This window comes from Pseudonaja textilis, chromosome 8, assembly GCF_049901715.1.
Source record: "Pseudonaja textilis isolate UNSWEBS1 chromosome 8, rPseTex1.2, whole genome shotgun sequence".
Classification (NCBI taxonomy): domain Eukaryota; kingdom Metazoa; phylum Chordata; class Lepidosauria; order Squamata; family Elapidae; genus Pseudonaja; species Pseudonaja textilis.
Window position 1 is genome coordinate 27682718 of NC_141997.1, and position 27492 is coordinate 27710209.

The window sequence follows — 27492 nt, forward strand, 5'->3', positions numbered from 1 at the left end:
CCAGATATACATACACAAATTGATAAAAGATTCCTATTCTTGACCAAGATAAATGAAAAAATATATCTTTTTTCCTAATAGAATTTGATGAAAGATTATAATTTTTTTTAAAAAAGACTTACATATGTCAAAGAATTTTCAAACCGTATTTACAGGGTTAACTACTGGTTTGGGATTTATGAGTTTCCCTGCCTGCTGTGAGCCTTGCGCCTGTAAATCATCATTAGCACGTCATTAGCACGCTGCTGCTGAGAAGCAGCCTTTGAAACAGCCTTCTTTTCTTGTTGTTTTAACTGCAGCTGTGCCTCATTCGGCAGCTGAAGTTGAAAAATCAGGAAATAAAGATCAGGTAAGAGCCCGGGTGGATGGGTGAGCAAAAACATCAGCAGACATAGAACCGGTTCTATGTCTGCAGCTCTTCAGAGCTACCGATTCTACAGAGGTGGACAGAACCGGTAGAAACCCACCCCTGCACCTCGCATATTTTATTCACCTTTTGCCCAAATATTTATGAAGCTGCTTAGATTTGTCTGAATGTCAAGGGAAGAACCTGCAAAAGTGAAATTTCTGCTTTGAGGAACAAATTAGAAGTGGGAACAAATAAGAGAAACACTTCTTTAGCCGCCTCATCCCAAAAGCCAAGGCCTGTCTCACTTTTGCTAGGGGCATTTGTGAGGTTGTAAACCTACATGTCTTGGTAGCTCCAGGAAGTGTGTGACAATAGTAAAAAGATACTGAGAGTTGTGGTTGAGTAGTATGAGGTCAACCACATTCTCCACATTTCTGAGAGATATTTTCATATCAATATGAGTGCTCATTTCCAGTGATTATGGAGAGAGAGAGAGAGAGAGAGAGAGAGAGAATGTAAACGCTTGTTATCTTATAAATGAGGCCCTTTATCTCTTAGATGTAGTCAGTGTTTCTTTTTCTTCTGATTTTTAGCTCTTTCTTTTCCATTTTGCTAGTTAATTGTGTTGGATGCTTGCTGATAGTTAATAAGAAACATCAATATGTTGAACTGAGCTGAATAGCTTGTATGTTTGCTCTGATCTGAATAGGGGTTGATTGGGAGTGTGCTGGGTGCAAACTATACTGAAATTACAGTATTTTTTAAAAAATATTTTTTTAAAAAAACTGTCAGGATCAGTGTGTATGATCAGGGAGACACTACACCTATATCATCTATAAAATGCATTTGTCTGCATGTATATCAGAGTAAACAAAAGCAAACAAAAAACAACCTGATGGTGCTGTGTCAACTCTGTTCTCATCCTTTTCTCAACTGGATATTTCATCTTGTTTTCTTTTCAAAGAGCTAGCCAGGAGTTAAGAAAGTATTTTAAGCCAGTTAAGCCGGCTTTGATTGACATTAGGCCTTAAAGTAAATAAAGTCATGTTTTGAAGAGGCAGGCAGACAGCTAAGGAAAAACTCAGCTATCTACTGAAATCTGTTTTCAGTCAAAAGCCAATTGGTGTGTTTGTTTATTAATTACCTCTGCAAATGCAACTTTATTTTAACAAAATGAAGGATAAGAATACAAAGGTTTTTTTTTAACCCACTCTAATGACTCAGAATAAGATTTTTTTATTCCTTATTTCCAGCAGTCCGAATTCAAAAGCAGGTTGGTAAGATTTGTTACATCCCATTTTCACAATTATGATTGACTTTACTTGATACTGCATTAATATTGGTGCTTAAGTATTGATTTAACTATGTCAAAAAGAGATATTTAAATCTTAAAAGTCTTCTTTTTAACGTATATTGTTACACCTTCATAAGGCATCATAAGATATGAATCAGTTTGAAACCAGAAATTTAATTGTGTTCTAAATTACGCTTTACTCTAGCAGTTTAGATTGAAAAAGCTCTAGACATTAGGGTTAGGGTTTCAGGTATCATGAAGTTTCTTCAGTGGTAATTACTTCTGTTCCATATGCAAAAAATACCTGCTATCTTACCCTTTAAAATGAAATCATGTTTGTTTACAACAAATCCTGCAAGTAGAGCAGTCTACAAAATGTTTTAATCTTGAACTGTGGTTCCCACTTCCGTAATCACCATCTCTATAAATACTTCAGTCCCTCTAATCAAAAAAGGCCTGTCAGGTTTTAGAAATAAGAAGACTGCCTAGCTGGGTCAGATTGTCATTCCACCTTGCTCAGAATTGCATAGCTCAATGCATTAAAGACTAAAAGTCACAAACCTCAACTAAAGAGTCCCCAGTATTTAAATCATGATGCTTATGAATTTTGATTGTATAAAACAGTATTATCTTCCATCAATCCTGAACTATTGCTAATCATAGTTCAGCATGTTGGATTTGGCCATAGTTTCTATTATCCAGAGGACCACAGATTCCCTATGTGTAGCCTACATTGTTCAATGTTATAAGTTATACATTTTATCTCCTATTTCAAGATATCTTTAGGCCTGTGGCCATGCGGTGTCCACAAGAAGAAGGAGAGCAAATTATGATGTAGGATGATTATTATGATTTTGATCATGTTATCCACAACATAGATATTATGATTCAGTATTCTGCTGATTGCCGGCTGCCAGCAGTACAGCAGTTTGATTCTCACCAGGCTCAAGGGTGATTCAGCCTTTCATCTTTCTGAAGTCAGCAAAATGAGGATCCCAATTGTTGGGGATAATATGCTGATTCTGTAAACCACTTAGAGAGACCTGTAAAGCACCGTAAGGTGGTATATAAGTCTAAATGCTATTGCTACTTTTACCATTTATGTAAAGGCTTTCCCAGATGTGTGATTATTTTGCTGCAGATTGATATACATATATCATTAGCAATAATGTGCTATGGAAATTTGCTAAAAATTACTTGCTTGATCATTCTTTACAGTCAGCAAAAATATCTAACAATTTACCTAAATCCTTGTGAGCCATTTTTCACTGATCTTTGTTTTCCTACCATTTCCTCTCTATCTGCAGTTTGTGGTGCATGTTTTATTCTGCCAAAGGTAAGGACTTTCTGCTCAAGAATAATTTTCCAGTTTGAAGTTGACATATTTTAGTTTCTTTATAATTTTCTTACTTCTGGTTTCTTTTATTCCTTTATACTCAAAACACTGAAAATACTTACTCAATTTATTAACAGTTATTTCTCCAGATGCTTTTTGGTCATCCTAAATTTTATCAAACCAAATGGTTTCAGCATATTGGCAAATTATTCTATTTCATTCCTGACTGACATTCATTTTCTGTAAAGGATTTTTTTAAAAAAAAAAACATTTTTGCTAAAGTCTGTGGCAAAGCATCCCCTATTATCAAAGACCTTGACTATCAAAACCACATTTCTGCCAGATGTCCATTCTTTTTAAACATAGTTCTCTAGTCATTTATGAAATCACAAGGGTTACTTGCAATATACAATATACGAACATGAGATTCTACAGTATTCCAAAAATATGAACTTTAAAAGATTTGAACCTCCCTGCAAAGGATGTATTGAATTCTAACTATAAATAATAACTAGTTAGCTAATTTACTCAGTTGGGTGTTTTCATTCTCTCTTTTATTTCATGCACTGTAATTCTTTGAATTCATTTCCATAAAACCTGTTGATGAGGTTCAGCTTCAGAAGAACATTTTCTGAATCATAATATTTAAAAAGCACATTTCTGGAAACATTGCCATCTTAAATCTTATTAATATAGAGATCTGGAACGGTCATTATAGTTGTCATCATGGTGTACAGGATATAAATCTCAACAAATGCCCCTGGTATAAATATATTTCTTTATTAAAACCATCTTCCCTGAAAGTCCTGTTACCTCAGAATGTGCTTTTTGTATATTAGAGGTGAGTTGCTTCTTCTGTCACTGTAGTCAGTCAACCGTAGACTTGCCCTGCTTCAAAACCAGATCTGTTGGAAGCTAAGGAAAGCAATTTGGCAAGAAACGGTGCTTTTTAAAGAAACATTTATCAAATTGGTGATCCATGGGAGACCTTATTTAAAGTCAATGGAGCTTTTGTCAGTTTTGTTAAGCAGCAAACATCTAAACCCTGGAATAGAATTAAGCTGAAAAGGCTGGATTGACAACCACTTGGGGAAGGAAGGTCATTTACTTCTCTAGGACAAAATTAATCCAAATCCCTCCGTTTCTGTAGACTTGGATTTTCGGTTAAGCAGACAGAGACTGCAAGGATTATTTGGAATGCATAGGATTTATGTTTTTCCCCCAACCTTGGAGGAAGCCAGCACAGAGGGGCAGTATCAGTGGGATCTAGCATGTAATGGGAAGGGATTGTGAGAGGTGGTGGCTCTCTTTATGTTTTAGTGCCTTCAAAATTGAGCACTAAAGTTGCACAAATGTTGGAGTCATCAAAATCTCCAGGCATGGGTTGTTCATTAATATTTCAAGAAAGAATGTTGAAATTTAACAATTTGCTGAGCATCTGAGTCACTGGTGCATGCTTAGACCCTCTTCCCAAGAAGCTGGGCAGATTGGGACAATTTTTGTTTAATTTAGGCCCCCAAAGCTAAAAAACAAACAAACCCAAGAATCTTCCATCCATCCCCTCCAGCATATTAATCACTAATGGAGGTGGTAAGAGAAAAAATATACAGTATTTTTACATTAATATATATATTATGGACTGAGGATGACTTCTTATTTTTACACTCTAACCATTTCCAAGTATAGAAGAGCTTTCTCCCTAGCTCGCTTTAATGTCTTGCCCTCAGCACTACTGGATGGGCGATTTAAGAGGCTCCCGATTAACGAGTGGCTATGTCCCTGTGACAGAGCTGAGGTTGAAACTGTGGAGCATGTCCTTTTACATTGCCCTATGTATAATGCAGGCAGATCTAAGTTACTGTGTCTCCTTGAAACAGACCCTTCTAGACGCAATGTTAGTAATTTGTTCTTATATTGTCTAGGGGATGGCTCCTCATACATCACTTCTCAGGTTTCCAATTTTTTTTTAAGATCTGTAACCATCAGAGGAGAACGCTGTAATTCCCCTTAGTCAAGTTTTTGGTGACCAATTATTCATGACTAATTTTCCCATGTTCTTCTTTTGTTGTACTTGTGTTTTGGTCTGTGACTGCAAATAAAGTATTATTATTATTACATTAATATATATTATGTCATTAGTTTCATAAAGAAACTTTTTTTCCCTTGCAATGGATAATTGGGCATTGTGTTAAATTATTTCCTGCAAATGAAGTCACTCTCTCTTTGGTGACATTTTAAATTTTAATCAATTATAATGATAAATTCTCTGAGAGCCAAGTGCTTAAATGATTTCTACACAAGAAGTGTGCCTTTTGCATAATATCAAGATGGATTGTCTAATAGCTGTAAGTCAGGTTTTGATGTAATCCTTGAATATTCTTATGAAATGAACCATGTACTGAATTATCTTTTATGTCAAACTAGGTTCTATAGTTCTTAAAAACTGAAAAACTCAAAGAACAATTGTTCACAAGGCATCAAGCTGTTGCCTTCTTGTTCAAAGCTTCTAATGTAGATAAATTGATGCCCATAAGAAATAAACATAATTCTACTTGGTACCTTCTTTGAATCAGTAGTGTTTAAAACCAATTATCCATTTTAAAAATTTAATCAATTAAAAAAGAGATTGTGTAAGTAGGTATTGCAATGATCACTATATCCTCTGCAGCTTAGTGTAGTAGTTAATGTGCTGGCCTAGAAATCAGAAGATCATAAATTCTAGTCTCTCCTTAGGCATGAAAGCCAGTAGGGTGACTTTAAACCAGTCATTCTCTCTCAACCTAACAATCTCACAGGGTTGTTGTTAGAAATAAAAGAAGAAGAGGAAGGAGCATTATGTTGCCTTGAATTATTTATAAAGTAATAAAAGCAGGATAAAAATAACAATGTTTGAATACATGCACACACCTTGTATTCAAATTAATGGATACTCTAGTAAATGGAAATTGTAAAAATGAAACATGGATACCAAACTCATTGCAAATTTGTAAGGAAGCCAGTTCTCCCTTGCAAATATATTATTCCCCCCTTTCCTCTGTATAACTTGCACAGAGAAAGATCAAAGATAGATCACACTAACCACTGCTCCAATGTGAAATTTCAAACTAGTTCTGTTCTGGGATGCTAACACAGAATGTTGTGTATATAGTGGCCTCATCCAATAAAACATCTCTTACGTTTATATGTAAAATTGTACAGGAAGAATAATTTAACATTGTAGGAAGAGAGCCATGCTGGGCAAAAATTAGGAGCAGTCAGGTAGCATCTTTTCCAGCTAACGAATTTTATTAAGAGGCCCAAGCAGCTCATGAGAGTTTGTGCTTTGTAATATAGCATTTGTTAGCTGAAAAAAGTGCTATTTTGAACTTCATGAGTTAATTATAAAAAGCTTGTCCTGTGGAAATTTAATGCACTGCAGTGAAGGCCATGGGCATGCCAGTGTGTTATCTGAAATATAGACAGTCTTTTTGACTGTTTTTTAGATCACAACTGTTATATTTAAAGAAAATTTACCTCAAATCTTTAAATCAGGGGTGTCCAACCTTGGCAACTTTAAGACTTGTGGACTTCAACTCCCAGAATTCCTCAGCCAGCTGAGGAATTCTGGGAGTTGAAGTCCACAAGTCTTAAAGTTGCCAAGGTTGGACACCCCTGATTTAAATCCTTAGGCTGATTAACAGTCTTAGCCTGAGAATGAAAAAGACATTCAGCACACTTTTGTTGGGAAAGCATTTCAGAAGAATGAGGAGGAAAGGGGGTTTGGAGGAGGTTTGCTTACTGACATGTTGGAAATGGAAAAGAACGAGAATACCTACCTTATAAATCTTCATATCTTGAACGCAGCTTAAAATATATCTTAAAAGCTTATGCTCTATAACAGTTAAACAAGACATCATAATATTTCAGTGAGACTATTACTATCTAAAGTGATACTATTTTGATGTAATAATAGTGGAAGTTTCTCATAAGGAACTCATTAAAGTTGATTAGAAGGCACTTACTGATTTGAACAATAGAAACGAAATATAATTATTGCCCATTTTATCATTTTTAATTAACAATCTAATTTCAGTAGCATTTTCTGCTGAAATGATAAGCTTGGGGGTAGATGCAGTTTTCTTTATACGTGGGGAAACAAAATAATAAGCAATAAAGAATTTTACGCAAAATGTTTACAGCTGATTACAACTTTGAAACTTGGAAGAAACCTTTCATTCTCATTTATCAACTAGTTACTCATGAAAAATATTGAACCAAAATTAACAACTAAGTGATATTTAGCAAATTCTCCATTTCTTGCATAGATTCCCCAAATAATTAATTCCCAGACAAATCCAATAAACCTATCAGATGTAAATTACCATTTTGTCTGGATAACAGTATGTAAGTTAATTAGTGGTGATTTTTTTTTTTTTTGTAAATTCCTGAAAGTGACTGAAAACATTAAAGGATACATGATGAAATCCTGAATAAAAAGTAGAAGCAGATTTTTTTATTTTACTATTTATAAATAAACAAGAACTGATGGTTAATCCAACAAACCATCGAAACACCATCTAGAGAGTTTTTTTCCCCCTGAAATGGACATTTATATAAATTTGATTAATAAACAAATAACTACACTCTGATATAATCTAAGCTTCCTAAACAAGGCCTGGGAGAACAGAATTTTAGGAGGAAGGCAGGTATTCGTAGATGGTATATTCTGGCTGTCCTGATAGATGACATTGTTTAACTGAAGGTTCTTCTGCTGGATCAAACTGTGTTGTCTCATACCATAGGAGATAGGCAGTCCCTCAAGTAACTGAAGCTCTTTGCTTTGTAGAGTTTCATAGGTCATAACCAGAACCTTGAATCACACAGAAGCAAACTGGTTATCAATTGACAAAGTGACAAAATTAGTGGATCAGCAAAATGCTGTGAACATAGTACATTTAGATTTCAGTGAAGCAACATCATGTAAGTATTAGTATCACTTTATGAAGTCTTAATAAGACCACATTTGGAATACTTCATCCATTTCACCACAAAGATGTTGACGCTCTGGAAAGAGTGCAGAGCAGAGCAACAAGAATGATTAGGGGTCTGGAAGCTAAAACATATGAAGAACAGTTACAGGAATTGGGTATGTCTAGTCTAATGAAAAGGATTAGGGGTGACATGATAGCAATGTTCCAATATTTGAGGGATATCTACAAAGACAAGGGGGTCAAATTATTTCCCAGAACACCAAAATGCAAGACAAAAAACAAAGGAGAAAACTAACCAAGGAGAAAAACTACCTAGAACTAAGGAAAAATTTCCTAATGATGAGAGCAGTCAACAATGGAATAGCTTGCCTTTAAAAGTTGTGGGTGCTCCATCACCAAAGGTTTTCAGAACACTGGACAACTATTTGTTTGAGATGGTATAGGGTCTCCTGCTCAAGCAGGGGGATAGACTAGAACAGTTATCCTCAATTTTTCTGGGACCAGGGACCAGTTTTGTGAAAGATCATTTTTCCATGAAGCAGAGTGGGATGTTTTCAAATGCAACCTGGATCCCATGCATGCACAGATAAAGCTTTACTTACTTGCCCACTGCTTAGGCCACCTAGTTCCCAATAGGCCATGGACCGGTACCAGTCCATAGCTCAGAGGTTGGGTACCCTGGAGTAGAAGACCTCCAAGGTCCTTTCCAACTCTATTATTCTATGTTCTATGAAACCATTATGTGGCGCCATCTGGTAAAGATTGGAGTTCATGCAGGGAATAGGGGTGGGGGGTGGGGGAAGGTGGAGCTGGGGAGGACTTATTCTTCTAATAGAGAGTGTCAACTAATAATGTATTTATTCATAAGTCAAATACACTCTACAATTAAATTATTTTGCTTCCATATACTCTGGTGTACAGACCATATTACAAATGGTAGTGCAAATGTATTCCTTATAGATCAGTCTGTAAAACAATTAATGCCCCATTCTTCTATTCCATGCTCCTTTCCCTTAGAAAGAGGTCTGTGGGTAGGGCCTCAATGGATTTGCTTCTCAAAAAGATCTCTAATTTACCTCGGGGAATAAGCAGTCCGGAACCTTTCTCCATTAGTACATCTAACTCCTTCTAATTCTAATCTCAATTGACACTGGAATTTGGCTTAAAATAAAACCTGAAGGGCCTCCTCGGTCTTTCTATTTCAATCTGATTTATTTCAAGAAAAGCTATTTGGGCTTTTGATAAGATGAGTGGCATATCTTAAGGAGGGTGTCCTGGGATTGTCACCATATAAAAAGAAGATAAAATATCTAAGGAATGCTGCAAATATTACAGTGTCACTAACTCTGTTTCTTTAACCTTCAGGATTGTCTGGCATGATCCACCTGAGCCCTTGCTTATGGGGAAATGTGGAGTAGAATATTTTACTAAGCCAGAAAAAGCAGCTGTAAAAATGAGTGGTTAATCTGTTACCCAAGACTCCCAAAGAAGCTAATGAGGTCAGTGCAGAAGTAAATTGTCATGGAGAATTAAGATTCATCATTTTCAAACTTGACTACAAACATAGGAAGGGGAAATAAAAATGAAAATGCATATTATGGGGAAAATCCATTCTGACATAATATAAGAGTATTTATTTGAGGCTCTATAACAACCCTCCTGAGCTCCTGAACTCTGATTTGAAATTCCCAGAATTTCTTATAGGCATTGTCTAAACCGAATGGCTAAATCAAGATATATCTATCTATCTACCGTATTTCCCCATGTATAAGCCACCCCTTTTTTCCAAAATTTTCAAGCCCAAAAAGTAGGGGGGTGGCATATACAAAGCAGGTACACTTTTTATACGTGAAAAATGCATAAAATAATAAAGTAGGAATAAACTGGTTTTCCAGCAGTATGCTATACTTTTTGTAAAAATTATACGTGATGATACGATTACGAGTGCGAGTACGTGATAGAAATGCATACGCTAGGCATCGGCCTGAATGCTTCGTTCCTACTCTCGTTCGATGCGTAGATTGCTAGCGTCGCCCGCACCGCTTTCGGCGTCATGACCGAAGTTGTAGATCTAGACGTCGAATTTTGTTTCTTTGTAAATTTTCTTTCTTCATAACTTGTTTCTCTAATAAAATATTTTTTTCAAAACTTCACAGCCCAAAAATTGGGGGGGTGGCTTATACAAAGGGGGTGCTTATACATGGGGAAATACGGTATCTATCTATCTATCTATCTATCTATCTATCTATCTATCTATCTATCTATCTATCTATCTATCTATATGATTTCCAGCACTGCTATAGCAATATACATCTGAACTCTGAAATTCAGAAGTTCTGTACTAAACATTCTGTGTGTGTGTGTGTGTGTGTGTGTGTGTGTGTGTGTGTGTGTGTGTGTGTATAGTCTTAAAATTCAGTGTAATCTTAACATTAGACTGATATAATATTTTTAGGCTACATATATTGATATGGTAAGTTTACTATAAAAAAATAAAACAGAACATCATAAGGTTCAATAGCTGAAAGTCATGACCACATAAACATGTCATTGATGTAGGCAATCAAAATCCCATCATAAAATATTTTACATTTTCTAGTTTGCCAAGGATAACTTGATATATATATAGACACAAAGATTACAGCACTTCTATTCTGAATTAATATAATTGTTTCCATATGGAAGCTATATGACTCATCTTCTGAAATTGACAAAGTTCATGGAAATTCTCCCCTGCCCCCAAGGTTGCCCATAGAATCCTGATTATACAAAAGCATGTACTCTCTTTATGGCTTTTTCTCCTTGATATGGTTCTGAAAATTAGAAGCAATGATTTCTTTGAAAATACTGTACTGCTTGATATGAAAATAACAACTAACTGTAAGAATTCCTCTGTTGGTGCTTTGTAGCTTTTATACTCTTTCAGAGTTATATTTGCCACGTTCTCTATGCCATGTTGGATAGAACATGGAAAAATAACCTGAGTCTGGCCTCTGAGGTAACGATGACTAAACCTAATTACTCTAACTTTGTTCTGAACTTTTCATGGTGTTCCATCATCTGCTGTGAGAAAACATCTACACAGTTCTTGTTCTCATTTCATAGCTTTCAACTATTTTCAGTCATCATCAGATGAGTAATAACTCAATGAAAGATATGGTGACAGGGAGAAAAATCTTTCACAGTGGCCTAAAGATTGGATAAAGTGAGAGGAATTCCAGAATGTAACCATGTAATGAAACAGATTTAGCACAAAATAGGGATGCTCATTCTATTACTGAATGTTTCCAAACAGTCTGTGCTGACTTTAGAAGAGATCAATGCGCATGCTTCTGAAGAGATCCAAACTTATAACATATATGATGAGATATATAATCATGCCACCCAGGATATCAGTCATGCTAGAAGTTTATATGTTCATCATTATTTTCATATTCTTTCACCATGGATTTTTTTATTGGCTATTTTGTTGCTCATAACAAAACACCTGAAGGTGGGGTAGTCCTAGCATTTATCCCCATAAAGGTGAATGAAGGAATTTTTTGTTTATTCAAGGTTCTATGATGAAGGTAATTCAGCTATTAATAGAAAAAAAGAAAATTGACTGGTTAACATTTCTCAACAATCTCTAGCATTATACAAATATAGACATGAACATGTTTATAGCATTTGAATATTAGCACAGACTGAAAACTGAAAACATCTCAGAAGAAGTCCGATTTGGTTTCGACTTGTTTCATGAAAATTTAGAAACATAAAAGGTAGATCTGTTGTCCATTGGTGTGGGTTTCAACAAAAGTCTTCATCTCACTTTGTTGGGAGGATTTAAAAAGTTACACTTTGAAAGTTTAAGGAAGAGTTGTTGCAAAGATTATTATGGTTCAAGTACAACCCATAAAGCATAACTGGGAGCTTGCAGACCTACAGAAGTTCCTGAGTCATAGACGCACAAACCAATGTGACTAGTACTGAAAGACTTTGGAAGTTGTAATTCAGTAATATCTAAAGGTTTATCACATGTGATGAATATTCATGTTGTGGTCCATCAGAATGGGGCAGGGGGTTACATAAAATGCCCCTTCCCCAAAAAAGTTTCCATTCCATTCTTCTGCTTTGAAAATAGCACACGTATAAACATGAGTATACTATTTTTCCCAGAGGCTGAGACTTTGCCATACCTCCTAGCCCATGGACTGCAATCTGCATTGGCTAACAGCAGCATGAAGGAAATGCAGACTGGGTTTATTATCAGTACCTCAAAACATTAAAAAAAAAAAGTTTTCTAAAACAACCAAAGAGTAAGAGCTGCCTGGATGTTTGCAGATCTGCCCTCTTGCATAGGCAGGCATCACAATGGAGAAGATATGTTTCCTGGGTCTTGTAGGTTACCTTGTTTGATTAGGGGACATGGAACATGCCCACTTTACCCAATCTTATTAGGTAAGCAAAAACTATTAGATGTAGATGGTCTCTCAAGTAACTAGACCCATGCACAAAAATGTACTTCATTTTTTTTTCTTCCCTGATTATTACCATGGATCACACCAAACTTAATTTCTCTCATATATAAAACTGTGATCATTCTTGTATCATTCACTGTTTTTTTGTCCTTCTGAACAATGTAATGAATCATGTTGGGTTTGTTTGTGTGTGTGTGTATGTGTGTGTGTTTGTGTGTTTTAAGATTTATGTTTTTTTCTTTGTCCATGACTTCATAAAAATAGACTTAGGTTTAACTATATGTTTGAAACATACAGTGTTCCATACATGTCTCTTGATTTGATTTGATTTATATAAGTGTCCATCTTAAGTACATGATTCTGGGAAGTTCATAGCATTAAAATAAATAAAAATATATAACCATATAAAATCAAATGAGATAGAACACAACAGCCTGAAAATCATAAAAGCCCTTAGTATAGCCAGCAGTCAGACTCAAGAAAATTTAATCTTTAAGGCCCTGCACAAGTCCGTGAAGTTTAGAGAATTAGGTTCCAGAGGTGGGTGCTGTAGCAGAAAAATCCTTCAGATTTCAAGAAGTTATTATGCATACAAAATAAATGCAATCAAGAAAGACAGAAAGAAAGAGAGAGAGAGAGAAAAAGAAATTTCCAAGTTTCTGAATGTATAAATTAAATTTGCAATTAATTTTCTTTGAGAAAGGTTTCCAGGTTATGCATGTACTGCATATATACATTTAATAATTCCTTAGTGTCAACTGGTTCCTTTCAAAATTATGTAATGCCCCTTTTAGAAGCCTGCATTAAACTGAACATCTGAAATCACTATTGAAGGCTTTCCTTTCTCTGCCCTGCCTTCTTCCATTGAACCTGAACGTTCATAACTGTGGAGTCATCCTCTAGTAAACACAATAAATTATACAGTCATGCTCTCTTGGGAAAATACAATATTTCTCATCTGAGGAATAAAGCACACATTTTACTTCCAAGCCTATGCAGAACTACCATTCTTTATGCATTACAGAATGTTTATACAAGTAAACCTGAGACAAACAGGCTCGATTGGTGTCAAAATGCACTCCCTGCAGCATTTAAGGTATTCTCTTTTAACATTAATCATGTGGTAAAATTGCAGCATTTTTTTGTACCTTGAGAGTAGTTGTGAGGTTAAACAAAATATAAATGAATGAACAAGAAACTTATAAATTAATTTTACAAGAAACTTAACTTGAAACAGAGGGACCTGAAATACTAGGATCTTTGATAATCAAGCGTTGAAAACAGTATTTCACACAGGAGTTCACTATTCGAACTTCACCCATTTCTTAAATAGCATATTCCTGTCTATTACCAACAAAATCCCTAAACCAAACCATTCAATAACTGGCAGCCCCAAATGTTTTTCACTCTTAAACATGAATTGCACTAAGTTTGATTGGGGAAATCTGATTTCAAAAAATTGTGAGGGATGTTTCATGTACCTTATCTATCAAGTGAATGGATTTGAGGAACATGTCCAGAGTTATATATGTGATTTGATAGTAAAATAAAATAATCTCCCTGGTGGACAATTTCCTGGCTACTCATCTTTCAAATCAATCCCATGAGAAGGTATCCTGAAAGAGCTCTTTCCTTTCTGGTCACACCACCCAGATCCATAGCAAGAAGCATCTGCAGATAGAGAAGTCCTAGAACAATAGAAAGAGAATCAGAACAAAGGACATTAAAAGTACAGAAATGCTAAAACATTTCTTAGAATACAAAGAGAGACAGAGACAGAGAGACACACACACACAGAGAGAAAGACACACACACAGAGAGACAGAGAGAGAGAGAAAGAGAGAGACAGAGACAAAGGGGGGGGGATGCCCCACAGATATTGACATAGATTAACTGTAGTAATTATTTTCATTAAGTTATTTTGCCATTCTAAATATATTTAACACAAGGAAATTAAGCTTTATCCATTATTCGTGATTTGCAATGAGATGAAGAAAAACTTGACCTGGGTTCTGCACTTTGCATTGGGAGGGAGAACTTCCTCACTTTAATCCACTAGGATGGATTCCCCAGTTATGAAAATGGCAATCACTTGAACTCAAGGCATTAGATAAGAGAGACAGCAGAGACAATTCCATGCATGCTAGGGTCATTCAAGATCATTAACGTGGGTTGTAATCATTACACTATAAGAATAGAAAAATACTTAAAATTCATAACTTTCTATAATGATAAGAGACAGACACTAACATATCCATCCTTAGTCTATCTCCCTAATGATAATGTCTTTGCTGTTTTATATGGTACAGTGATGATATTCGTCCATCGTTTTTGAAGAGGACCTTGACATCTAACGGGTTGTGGGCTGTCCACAGTGTATCCACAGGTGGCTAGTAAGGCCTATATGGGCATGGAATATTCTGCCACATGTCAGGCAGACATATGTGGGCACCATTATTGCAGCATTTGCAGCTCTGGCTTTGTGGAGTGCTCGCTTCTTTTTTTCTGTAATATTGTAGTTCTTTTGTCTTCAAATGGCAGCCTTGGTGGATCAATGTGCACCATGTCGATTGATCTTGTACCAGGGTTTCCCAGGAGGTGATGTCAATGTTCAGGGACTTGAAGGAAGCTTTCATTGTGTCTTTATATCACTTCGTTTGTCCCCCTTGTGATCGCTTTCCTTGAGATATAGAGGAGCTGTTTAGGGATGTGATGGGCAATAGCCCCCGTTCAAAGGTGTATGTACTGTATAGGTATATAAATATTTGAAATAAAATTTTAGGTAAGTACCTTATGCAGCAATTTGCTAACCAAGGATTACATTAATCTTTTCAAATTTATTCTTAATACATATCCTCCATTGCAATAGGCCATTCTCTTCTAAAGCAAGTGGCTGAATTACCCACTTCCTCCCCTTCCCAGGTCACGAATTGATGTTTCATTTCTTTCATTTGTAGCTCATGCCATCAGAGAGCAAACATACCTGACATTTTGCAAATACACTGTTCTAATCCACTAGTTCCCTAACTAATATCAGTTGTTGAACTGAGTTGATTAGCAGCTTGGCAGATAAACCTTTAGTTGTTTGCTTATCTCTTTGGCTGCTGCACCACTCTGATGAATCATACAATGAAGGAAAAGTCAACAAAACTGTCAGTTGGAAAACAGAGCACTATGTTTGGACCAGGGGCCAAGATTTAATTTGAAAATAGAGCAAACCAACAACTCAAAAATGACATGACTGCTTCCTGTTCTATTTGGAACAGGAAGGAAGGAAGGAAGGAAGGAAGGAAGGAAGGAAGGAAGGAAGGAAGGAAGGAAGGAAGTTAGTTCATGCTGGCGTATTAACACATGAAAGATCTTTGTTTGGTCATACTGAATAAAAGTTGAAATCATTTCTTGCAGACATGTACGTGAATTCAGTTACCCACATCACAGTGCTTGCTGATAACAGAATAATTGACAGCAGAAATAAAGACATTCTTTTCTTAACATGATACTTTCATGAAAAAATAAAGAACATTTGTTTGAAAACATGGCAACACTGATTTGCATTTTCAGCATTATTCTATTGATGTCTTATATCACTATATAAGCATGAAATGTACTACATAAATTGTTTTAAAGTGAGATAATACACCATAACATGCAAGGAGAGGCATATCAATTGGTGTTTTGTTGCTGTTTTTACATAATATTCTATTCCACAGATTGGAATATTTTAATGGGGTTGATAGGAAGGTGTAATGGAAAGCAAGTCCACGCTACTGGTCTGTCCATTTTTCAAGCCAATTTCTGAAATTCCACTTTGGCTTTAGTAGGCAGGGAAATGGATTGATCCTAGTGCTCTGTATGAACTATGGCCACTGCAAGACATGGTTGGTGACTCCTGGATAGACTGGTCTACCTTTGCTTGCTTTCTCCTTTTAAGGTTGTTCCTTCCCACAACCTCCATATATTTTGCTTTCTTTTCCTTTTTGTTCACCCGTGCTTCTCACATTATATCAATTGACACATATTTTACTTCTTCCCACCCCACACATATTATGGAAATGTTGCACTCGGATGCTGCACTAATCAAAGCAAAAGGCCATGGATCGTTCTTTCACTTCGATATTCCTTAATAGGTTCATGGAAATGTGAAACAAGAATGAATTTAGAATTTGGTTTTGCAGAAACAAACTAGCAGTGTTCCTACTTTAGGACATTGTAAGATGTTTAAGAAAGAGAATAAATGAAAAAGGGAAAGTTTGCCCAACTGTAGACTGAGGAAGAGCAAACAAGGGGAAACATGCTTCAACTAGTTAGGAAGCAACTAAAAGAGACAATAAGGATTGAGTGGAGCATAAGCTCCTAGAGTTGAGGATGGTTCTTTGACTTAATACCCATCGTTGCATCAATTACAGGAAAATGAAAATCCCAGTAAATGCTGAATAGCGGGGAACATAACAATTCAGCAACTCAAGATGAAACGGACATTCTTATTTAATTTTAAAGCTGTAATGACAGAATCTTGCAAGTATCAATGTGCCCTCGCAGTCCATTGTCTTCATGAAAAATACAGAGGGTGCTGTCTGAGGCTTTTGCTCATGCTACTTTCTTGGCTGCATTCAGGCCTCTTTAATCTCACAGTTGCCTTAATATTGGCTCTTCCTCCTATCCCTCAAGGTCATTCTCTCTTCCTATTATATCAGCTGATATGCTATGCATTTTAGTAATCAGAACTGGGGCTACTGCTGGAATGGAACCATGCTGGAGATCATCCGTTCAGAAGAACTTAAAATGATTCAGGTCAGGAAAAAAAGCAAGTTTGAATTTAAGTTGGAAAACCCAAGCTTCTGGAGCATTTGCTCCATTGGCTGGGAGTGACATCATCCATTTATGCCTCAAGAACTGCCAAGGGACCTGTATAGTGACAGGCCAAGAAGAAAGAGCAAATCTGCCCATATTTCACTCATTAACAAAGGACCTTTTTATGTCAGCAATTTATTCCAATGCAGATGCACTTTTACTGCCCGTTTTATCTTCTCCCTTTTATGCGGTACTTAGAACCTGATTAAATAAAATGAGAGTTAGCCCTCAATGGCCTTGCAAAGGTCTCCACCAAATTCGGTAGCAGAGTAAATGAGAAAGTAAAGAAAGTATTAGTCATTTCTCAATGGACATGCTTCTCCCTTACTAGTAACAGTAGCATTTCTATGGAAAAAGAGAACTGGGAGAAGTTACCTCATGGGTATGCTCCCTCGGGATTAAGTGTTGAAGAGAGGATTAACAGATGAAAGATGGAAAGTTCTTCATAACAAATCAGTATAGTATACCATACTTTGTCCAAGGCAACTGCATTGAGATCTTGTCCCCCTTTAATATGTATCCAAATATCTTTCATTAAATCTGACATGAAGGAAAAGAAATGCATGTTATCTGTCATTGTGTGAATCTAAGTGCAATCTGGTGCTGTGTGAAGCTATGTAGAGGTAGGAAAGCACTTAATCCAAGCAACAAATACACACTTTATTTGTACTTTATGTAAAAACTATAGGGAGTGGCAAAATTCCACCCACTTTCCATTGGGGGAAGAGTTTGCATGCTTCTGGACTGCAATTTATATTATTATTAATAAAATAGGCATGTTGATAACCATCTGGCTATTTGAGTCTTTTCTAAGCACTTAGGCATACAGAAATGAATGCTTATAACTGAAGAAACAATGAGCCATCTACTCTACTTATTCTAAAAATGAAAAAAAGACATATTTTTTGATATTGCTTATTGATGTAACATGGATTTTTGATTTACACAAAGTATAACTAAGGGTATTTTCTTCTCTCTTTGACATAGAGTTTCCAAGCAATTCCCACATTTAACCACTTAAGGTCTCTGATATGAGGTCCTAATTATATTAGCTCCCATTTTATGAACACATTATACCATCTGGCTGCCCAGTTTTAGAAACAGAATGCTGGATTAGGAGGGAAACCTCTTCTTATCTTTCTTAATGTTCATTAAATCCCAACTGATTTATTAGCTAACAATATTATGTATGTTACTATTCTGTAAATATTACATTTAGTCTCAAAGCAAGTTAGGCGATTGGAAATAATCTAATTATAGCAAAAACTGAAATCTCATAGGAGTCTGCATCTAAATGTGTTAATTTTCAGTAACCCTAGTAGAGTTCTTCTCAAACATCAATTTTGAGACAAGTGTCAAACACATTTTGTTAGTTCTACAGGGGGGGGGGGCATTTTGGGATATTTTTTTATATATTTATAGTTGCAAATATTAAAAATTGTGCTTGATATCCTCAGTTACATAACAACCACAGCTTAAAGATATTTAAGCAATAAGAATTTGCTTGCGAGCATATACTCTCAGCCAGTAATCTTAAACAAAAAGGACCAGATTCCTTAGTTTTCAGACTCTGTGAAAGAAACATGGCTATCAGAAGAACGTTCATAGAGTTTTGCTCTAGGCAATTCTGAGAAGGAAGGAAGGAAGGAAGGAAGGAAGGAAAGGAAGGAAGGAAGGAAGGAAAAGAAAGAAAGAAAGAAAGAAAGAAAGAAAGAAAGAAAGAAAGAAAGAAAGAAAGAAAGAAAGAAAAAGAAAAGGAAGAAAAAGAAAGATTTTTTTTCTTTTTTGCTGTTCAATTTCAAGGAATAAATGAGAATGGGCAATCTGCAACCTAGACTAAAGACATGTTCCATTTCCAAGAAAAACATGTAGTTTACATTTATTTTTGTCCTCTGAAGAATAATCATTATGTATAACATCCAGCTGAAATGGCCTCAAGGTTTTTTATTGCTACTATCATCTTGTTCCAAAAATATTAATTATTGAATAGAGCTACAGGATAATTATTGAATAGAGCTACAGGATATTTCACGACATTCAGATTTTATTTGAGTCCTGCCAAAACTAGATTCTTCTCAGCATCTTTTAAAGCAGTACCCTCCATGGGTAAAATAAACATTCTTAGCCATCTGAATACAGTTTCACCTCAGATCTTTAGTCTAGAAATAATATATGGCCCATGCATTCAGAATGGGTATTAGCTTTGAGATACTATATTTTTAATGTAATACAGATGATACTCTAATAAATTTACGATTCATTTCTATTACAATATCATTTCCTCTTGTTTGTAATAATGTTTATTACTTAATTTCTACCTTTACTCAGAAAAAATAGTATGTTTGGAAATGAAATATATTCAGATTTCTGAAATTTCACCTCACCTCTACAACACCCCATAGTATTGTTGGAAATTAATTGAAATTCCAGTAATTAGTAAATCATGAATTTTGAAAAAGATTGTAATTTCTTAACATCTCAAAAATATGTAGTCTCAAGTTCAAAAGATTCTAGTGATGTTAATCATTTTATTAATTTGACATTATATATTTGGATATTATTCTTTTTTATTATTTGCTTCCAGAACTCCTTACTGTTGATTGGGCAAGTTGCTATGCATAATTTGGGAATGTGTATATGTAAATACAAATGTGTGTGTGTGTATGTGTGTGAGAGAAAGAGAGTGAGTGAGTGAGTGAGAGAGAGAGAGAGAGAGAGAGAGAGCATATAATGTTAATTTTAAATTTGAATATAGAATAACAGAATTGGAAGGGACCTTGGAGGACTTCTAGTCCAACCCCCTGCTTAGGCAGGAAACGCTACACCACTTCAAACAAATGGTTATCCAATCTCTTATTTAAAACTTCCCGCGCACAGTTTCTCCTGAGCTTGTGTGTAATTTTGTATTAAGGAAATATCATTTTTTACCAATCATGGAGGCCTCCTTATTTCCAAGTATGGCCAGAGAGGAAAATCCCTGTATATTTTCAGGGGCTTGTCATTAGCATTTTCTCCTCTGTTTGTTTACATTTCTTGCAATAGCAGGTTATCATTTATGGAAAGGTAAACTGTCCTGACCCAGAGAAATGTTATATGTGACACTCAAGGTCAAAGGTTTTTTTCTCCGCTGTAATCTGATTGTCAGCTGCCCAGCTTAGGCATGTAGGCCCTTGCAGAGCCAAGAGAAATAAATTAATAAATAAAGGTTTAAAACATGTCAGCATCACCTGGAAACTGATACACAAAGGTTTCAAAAGAAAGAACTATATAAAAAAAGGACACAGTGGGGATACAGAAGATAAGGATAAGAGGAGACTGGACATGGTGTGGAACAGGAGTCACAGCATTTGGAAAGGCTAAAAATAAGAGGAAGCACAGCCAAGGAGAAAATCAAGCAAAATACCAAGGAAGTTAAAATAAACTGGGTGACCCCAAGATGAAAAGACAGCTCGGAACTCTCAAGGGGTGTGTGTGTGGCAACAAACTCTACGTAGCTCAGAGGCTGGATAACAGGCAAGAGACCATTAAGAGAAGAATTTGTGAACATTCCTAATCCTGAGTATAAGCAAGTGTGGGAAAAAGAAGAAAGAAGCAGTGAAGCATTTTTGCATTGTAAACAAAGCAGTAGAAATATAAGTAATTTAATTAAGTTCTCAGTATTAATTTATGTATTATATTTCCCCTTGGTCATCATGGCGAGATATACACTCCTGTATATATGTAGAAACGCATGCACAAAGTCTTATAAATAAACTTTGTATTACATTAAAAGGACTATTACATAAAGAGGACCACCTTCACTTGTTAGCTGCATGTCTATTTCTGGTTTCTGTCCTATCCATTTCCATCCTCGGACACCATGTACTGTCAATGTATATCAGGGATCATTTTAAATGGAAGGGGATGGTGAAAAATTATGGAGATAGATGATTAGCTTACCTTTTGCCAGAATTCACAGCCCACTATTAAAAATCATTGCTTCGATTTTGCTGCATTCCACCTTAAACAGGAAGGATGTCAGCCTTCAAGATTTTCTCCCTTTGCTTTGCATCTTTTGGCTGTCATAATAATGGGGGGTGGAGGGGGAATGGTTATGGGAAGTGAGCTGGAGGTGTTACAAACCAGAACTGTATAAACTACAGTACATCCTTGCTTAGGTTTCTATCCTATGCTAGGCGCAGCTGCAACCCTTTATCAAACTATGTCAAGGTCAACAGACAGAAGCCTCATCACCACCTGGAGATGCCCACATGATGATATACACAACTTTTAATTGGATGAGCCAATTGAACTATTGGGGTTGGGAATGTTGCCATTACTTTGTATATGTGATTTACGCGCCCATTTTCTCAGATTCAGAATTCTTTTGTTGCTACCACTTGATTTCCAGTAAAAGATATCTTTTCTCTGATTAAAGGAGTAAATTATTACTCCTTTGATGATTAAAGTATTTCTTTCTTGGATTTTGAATGGAGCACCAGCTGACAGGGTATCCAATATAAATAGACTTTGATGGTTCTATAATGCTGCTTTGAAGTTGAGATAAGTATGATTCCTTATTTGCTGGCAATCCAAATTGTTGTTGTTTTCATTGTTATTCATTGCCTTCGTGTGTGTGTGTTCCTTTGAATCTGCTTTTTATTCCTGGTGACTGCTATGCCTAGTCTCTGTAGTTTCCTTGGCAAGAATTTGAGATGTGGTTTGCCATTGCTTGCTTCCTAGGACTGAGAGCAGAGGTGGTATTCAGCAGGTTCTGATCAGTTCTGAAGAACCGGTAGTGGAAATTTTGAGTAGTTTGGAGAACTGGCAAATGCCACCTCTGACTGGAGATTTCACAACATCCTTCCACTGCCACACTCACCAAGCCACGCCCACAGAGCTGGTATTGAATCCCACCACTGACTGAGGGAGCAACTGGCGAAAGGTCATCCAGTTGACTGTATGCCAACATTAGACTAGAACTCACAGACTTCTGATTTTCAGCCTGTCACATTAATTGCTAGACCAAACTGCCTCTACTTTAACTATTATTTTATTCTGATGTAAAAAGAAACAGTGCAATGTAACCATTGTTCAGCATAGATCCCAGCATGGCTGTACTAATAGTGAATTTGAGAAACATTTGATATAACTCCCTATGGCAACTTTTGTGCTGAACCAAGAATTTCAGGAAAAATCAATAGGGAATTAAGTTCTACATTAGAAGTAAAATATTTAATGTGTAGATCCTTTGATTAATAGTGTCAGGCTGCTTAGAACTAAATCATATTGAGTTCATTTTAAATTGCCTGGTAATCTAATCGTTTCTTTTAAAATATCCTCTTTGCTAGAGATTTAAGCAGAAATAGCAAGATTATATAAAATATAGATCATTTTTCTTAGAATTATAAAAATACCCTTTTTATTTTGAAAATTTCAAGCAGCAGGGTATTTCTCATAACACAATATAAACAGAAATATAATAAGTTATTTCAGGTTTAGTATCCTTGTTGTTCACGAAGCTTAGTTGCAGATTTTCATTACCCAACTAGGTAACATCATCAGTGCTAGTGAGTGTAGGGTTTGTTCCAGTGGTGGGATTCAATTTTTTTTTACTACTGGTTCTGTGGGCGTGGCTTCGTGGGCATGGCAGGGGAAGGATACTGTAAAATCTCCATTCTTTCCTCACTCCTGGCAGAAGGTTACTGCAAAATTCCATTCCCTCCCCACCCCCACTAACCTGCTTTACAGCCCCGTTCTTCTGTGCAGGGCAACAAAAGAAGACCCAGTCATTCAGCTGGGACTCAGGAAGCAGAGAATAGATGGGGGCAGGGCCAGTGAGAGATGGTATTTACCAGTTCTCCAAACTACTCAAAATTTCCACTACCGGTTCTCCAGAACCTGTCAGAACTGGCTGAATATCACTTCTGGTTTGTTCCCAGTTTATATACAATAGCTTACCCTGTCATTGTTGTTGGAGGTGTAGTTTTCTCTTCGGTAGTCCTTGATATTTCAGATCCTTGACCTCACTGATTCCTTCCGAAAACCAAAAATAGAAAATGGCTCATAATATCACCTTTGCACTGAAAACAAGTTATAGTTTGGATATACTGTTCTCTGGTTAGATCTAGTCAACTAGTGACAAACTCTGAGAGTGAAGATTAGGGGACAACATTTATCTTACACTGGAGATGAAAATGTTCATAGTTTATGTTGAGTCTTCTTCGATATATATATACTCTATCATCTGGTCTTGAGGTTTCTGTTACATCTATTATTGAATCATTAAAGTAAATGAGGTGAATAACACAATTAAAGTTGTTTACTTGTCGTATAACATCCAGTTAACAATGAAATGTACCTTTTACTGTTTTGCTGTGCAGTGTAATAAACATACCCTAATGCAACAAAAAATAATGTCTTAAAATTAATGCCAGATAAATATATTTAATTTATAATATAATAATCAAAAAATACATTAGTTCTTCCAGTTACATTCTACCTATGATAATTGTACTAGCAGCCATATGAATAGAACCAAGTATAATTAAAACCATAAAACACAAATAAGTAGCATGGAAGGAAAAAAAGAAAAAAGGCTGCAAGCACAACTTAATGGTACTAATCAGACACACTTGGGTTTTACAAAGACCTTTGTGCAGAATTGCATAAACACAGACAGAGAGAGTGAAACACAGAGAGAGAAAGAGATCAAGGATCTGTCACTCTCCATATGTTGATAAAATATTAATCCCAGAATGCAAATACCTGGCCATGTTGGCTGAAATTTTCCACCAGTGATAACTTTGAGTTATCAAAACTGGCAGTCTGTTATTTTGGGGGCAGGGAGATGGAGAGAGGGAGTGGGGGAGAGAGACTGGGTATCAAAAAGAAATAGAAGTATTGATATTGCTTTGGCTAGGATGGCATTAACCAATAGTTTTGGCTATGCTGACCACTAATGTATAACCTCCAGTATGGTCAAATGAATTGAAGTGGTATAACAGTTGCATCAATAAATGACATTAAAAACCCCACAAATCACCTTTAATCTAAAATATGCCATTCATTGAAAAAACAAACAAACAATGAAGCTGGTTTTGTTCTGATCAATTTGCTTAAGCTGATTGCCAGAATCTGTTGTAACTTTAGAAGCAGTTGTTGCCAGTCTGCTCTTCCATTTCCTCCCTGTGCAAAGCTGTCTGAAGGACATAATGGACTGTAAGTCCACTATGACCAAGAATCAAGAAATCAAAGCATATTGGCTCAGCAAACAAATAAACATACAAAGAATTAGCTAATATGGACAAGATGTTGCTACTGTAGTTCAGGCATCCCTTGTCTATGATTCAAGGCCATCTATTTTTTATCCACATATTTGTTCAATAACAAGGGCAGAAGGAGAATATTAATATTAACAATAGTACTTAACTTATTTACCACTTCACAGTGCTTTTACAGCCATCTCTAAGCGGTTTTACAGAGTCAGCATATTGCCCCCAACAATCTGAGGCCTCACTTTACCAACCTTGGAAGGAAGGAAGGCTGAGTCAACATTGAAGTGGTAGGACTTGAACTGCCAAACTGCTGGCAATCAACAGTCAACAGAAGTAGCCTGCAGTACTGCTCTCTAACCACTGCTCTACTACGGCTATTAAATGGCTTTGACATCTTTCCTACTCTCTCTCCTTTCTCCTTCTCTATAGTATGTGATAAATTCACAATTCACACCATTTTCTTCTTGGAGTATTTCCATATTACTACTATTACTATTACTACTACTACCTGTTAGACTACTCTTCCCTTTTTATTTTTCCTTAGAATGGCATTAGTGCTCCAGAGGCTAGTTAATGGATACCACTTTAGTTTTATGGATAACACTTTAATAATTAACCAAACAAATTGCTGGGATAAAAAATTTAACGTCATGGCCACATTTTGTATCTCTTGATGGGGTGAAAAATTAGAAATAAATATGATCCTTCAATCCTAGCATTGAAACAGTTTTGAGCAACTAATGCTATGCATATCCTATAGCTTTTTTTATTATTATTACCCGGTCTGAGAAATGAACATTGGATATTTAGATATTGGTGTATATAATATATCATCAAGGAAACTTATAAGTAGATTTTTTTTCCTTTCAAAGATTATGGAAATATGCTGAAATTAATTATTTAAGTACAAGAAACCACACAATTTGGTATGCATGTACTTTTTTCTTTGAATATTCTGCCTGTCCAAAAGATTGAGATGATTCAGAAATTTTCAAATTTTGAATGGATGTTGACTTTGAAACTCTGCTCATTTTTTTAACAAGGTATAAAAAGAGTAGAGGGATTCCACCAGTTTGCACCTATTCGCTAGAACCAACATTCCAAGCAGTTCAGAGAACCAATTGTTAGAAGAAATTACTGGCCTAATCCTGTAAGAAAGGCAGGAAGGAAACACTCTGGTGTTGCTTACAGGAACTGCCTCTCCGTTAACCCTTATTACATTCTTGGCAGGACTAGACCTCCTGTCTCAGGAACTTCTCTGGAATATTTTTGCCCTCCTTTGCTGGTATTTTGCTTGTGTGGAGTGACCATTCAAAGTTACAATGGCACTGAAAAAAGGTGATTTATGACCATTTTTTAGATTTATGACTGTTGCAGCATCTCCACAGTCATGAGAGGCCAGGTGAGGAGATACGTGCCTCAATGTGAGTGATATTGAGTTGGCCACACCCAGCCAATAACATGACCACCAAGCCATGTCTACCCAGTCACATAACCACCAAGCCACTCCCATCAACTAAGCCATGCCCACAGAACCAGTTGTTAAAAAATTTGAATCCCACCACTGCTTGGAATGACCCTATTGTTTGGTTCCATCTAGTCAATACTTGGCCAGTAGCAGACTATTGAAGAGAAAGAACAAAAAAGGAGATTCTGTGGCAGTTTTTGATTTAATCTCTCTCTCTTTTTTCACACACACATGTGTGTAGAAAGATTACAATTTAGGAGTTCGGTTTCTGGTAGAAGGTTGCACATTTCATAATTTAATTCACAGTCCTAGAGATAGTCATACAATCCAACAGTTTTATCAACATTCCTTCCCTCTGTCTGTCTGTCTGTCTGTCGGTCTGTTGGTCTGTCTGTCTGTCTGTCTGTCTCTCTTTCCCTGTATGAGAGAGAGAGAGAGAGTGTGTGTGTGTGTGTTTCACAGAGAGAAAGAGAGTGAGACACATATAGAAAAAAGAGAGATAATCTAAATCTTAAGTGTATTTGGATATACATGATAAACTCTTATTTTCCCCAAAGTTTGTTTGAGGATCTTTTGCCCCAAACTTGGTTTCCCTCCTACCTTATGAGGTCAGGAAATTGATATGTTTTATAGGAATTATCACATCATCTCAGGGGCTATTGAAGTGTGTGATACTTTTTAAAGTTATGTGAGGGAGTTGAGTGATCTTAATTCAGATTAAACAGAAAAGTGTGCATATGGTATGTAATCCAAATTCAAAAAGAAAGCTCTAATGTAAACTGTCAAAATTCATGCTCCACTATTTTGTTCTTGCTTTCTAGTAAATCTTCATGAATCCCACTTCATCTATTTTTATCATCATTACTGACAAGTACTGTATTATTTTTGTCCCTGTTTTTTCCCTGTTTCTACTGGAATATGTTCCCATCAATTGCAAACAGTGTTTTCTGCCACAGCTCTTAAATTTAAGTTCAATTAAAATATTCTAATGCCATCCATATGGTTATTTTCTTTGTATTCAATTAATTTCCTATTTTGTAAAATTCTAAATTACAATTCAGTGGTGATTCTTGGAGCGACTCACTGAGCCATGCTCTCAAACTGGGGAAGCTGGATTGTGCTACTTCTTGCTAGGCCAAACTTAAAACCATTGAAATCCATTTGACTCTTCATCCAGTAAGTACAACAGAAGAGTTCAGATGATATCCAAAATGCAAGGAGCCAGGTGGTGCTTGGAAGAAATAGAACTAGGAATGAATGGTCTTGAAGTTGAAAATAGAAGTCTCACACCCAAGGATATGGCTTTTCAGATTCCAGCCGCATTCTTCTGCAGGAGGCTATATAGAGCAGGGGTCGCCAACCTTTTGGACCTCAGGGACCACCAAACTCATCATTTTAAATCCCAGGGATCACTAACTGGCTCTGTGGGTGTGGCCTAATTTGTGGGTGTGTCTTGGTGGTCATGTGACTGGCTGGGCATGGCTTGTATGTAAATATTATAAATATTT

At 36.2% G+C, this 27492-nt stretch overlaps 1 long non-coding RNA gene across 4 annotated transcripts in view; it reads left to right on the forward strand.

The window, feature by feature from the left end:
* The first annotated feature begins 1453 nt into the window (after positions 1-1453).
* The window catches only part of LOC148125158 (uncharacterized), a 184591-nt gene continuing 158552 nt past the window's right edge, over positions 1454-27492 (forward strand). For all 4 annotated transcript variants that reach the window (XR_015744505.1, XR_015744504.1, XR_015744502.1 and 1 more), the window contains exons 1-3: positions 1454-1622; positions 2951-2979; positions 9315-9448. This is a non-coding gene — a long non-coding RNA (uncharacterized LOC148125158). The remainder of the gene's footprint in view (positions 1623-2950; positions 2980-9314; positions 9449-27492) is intronic.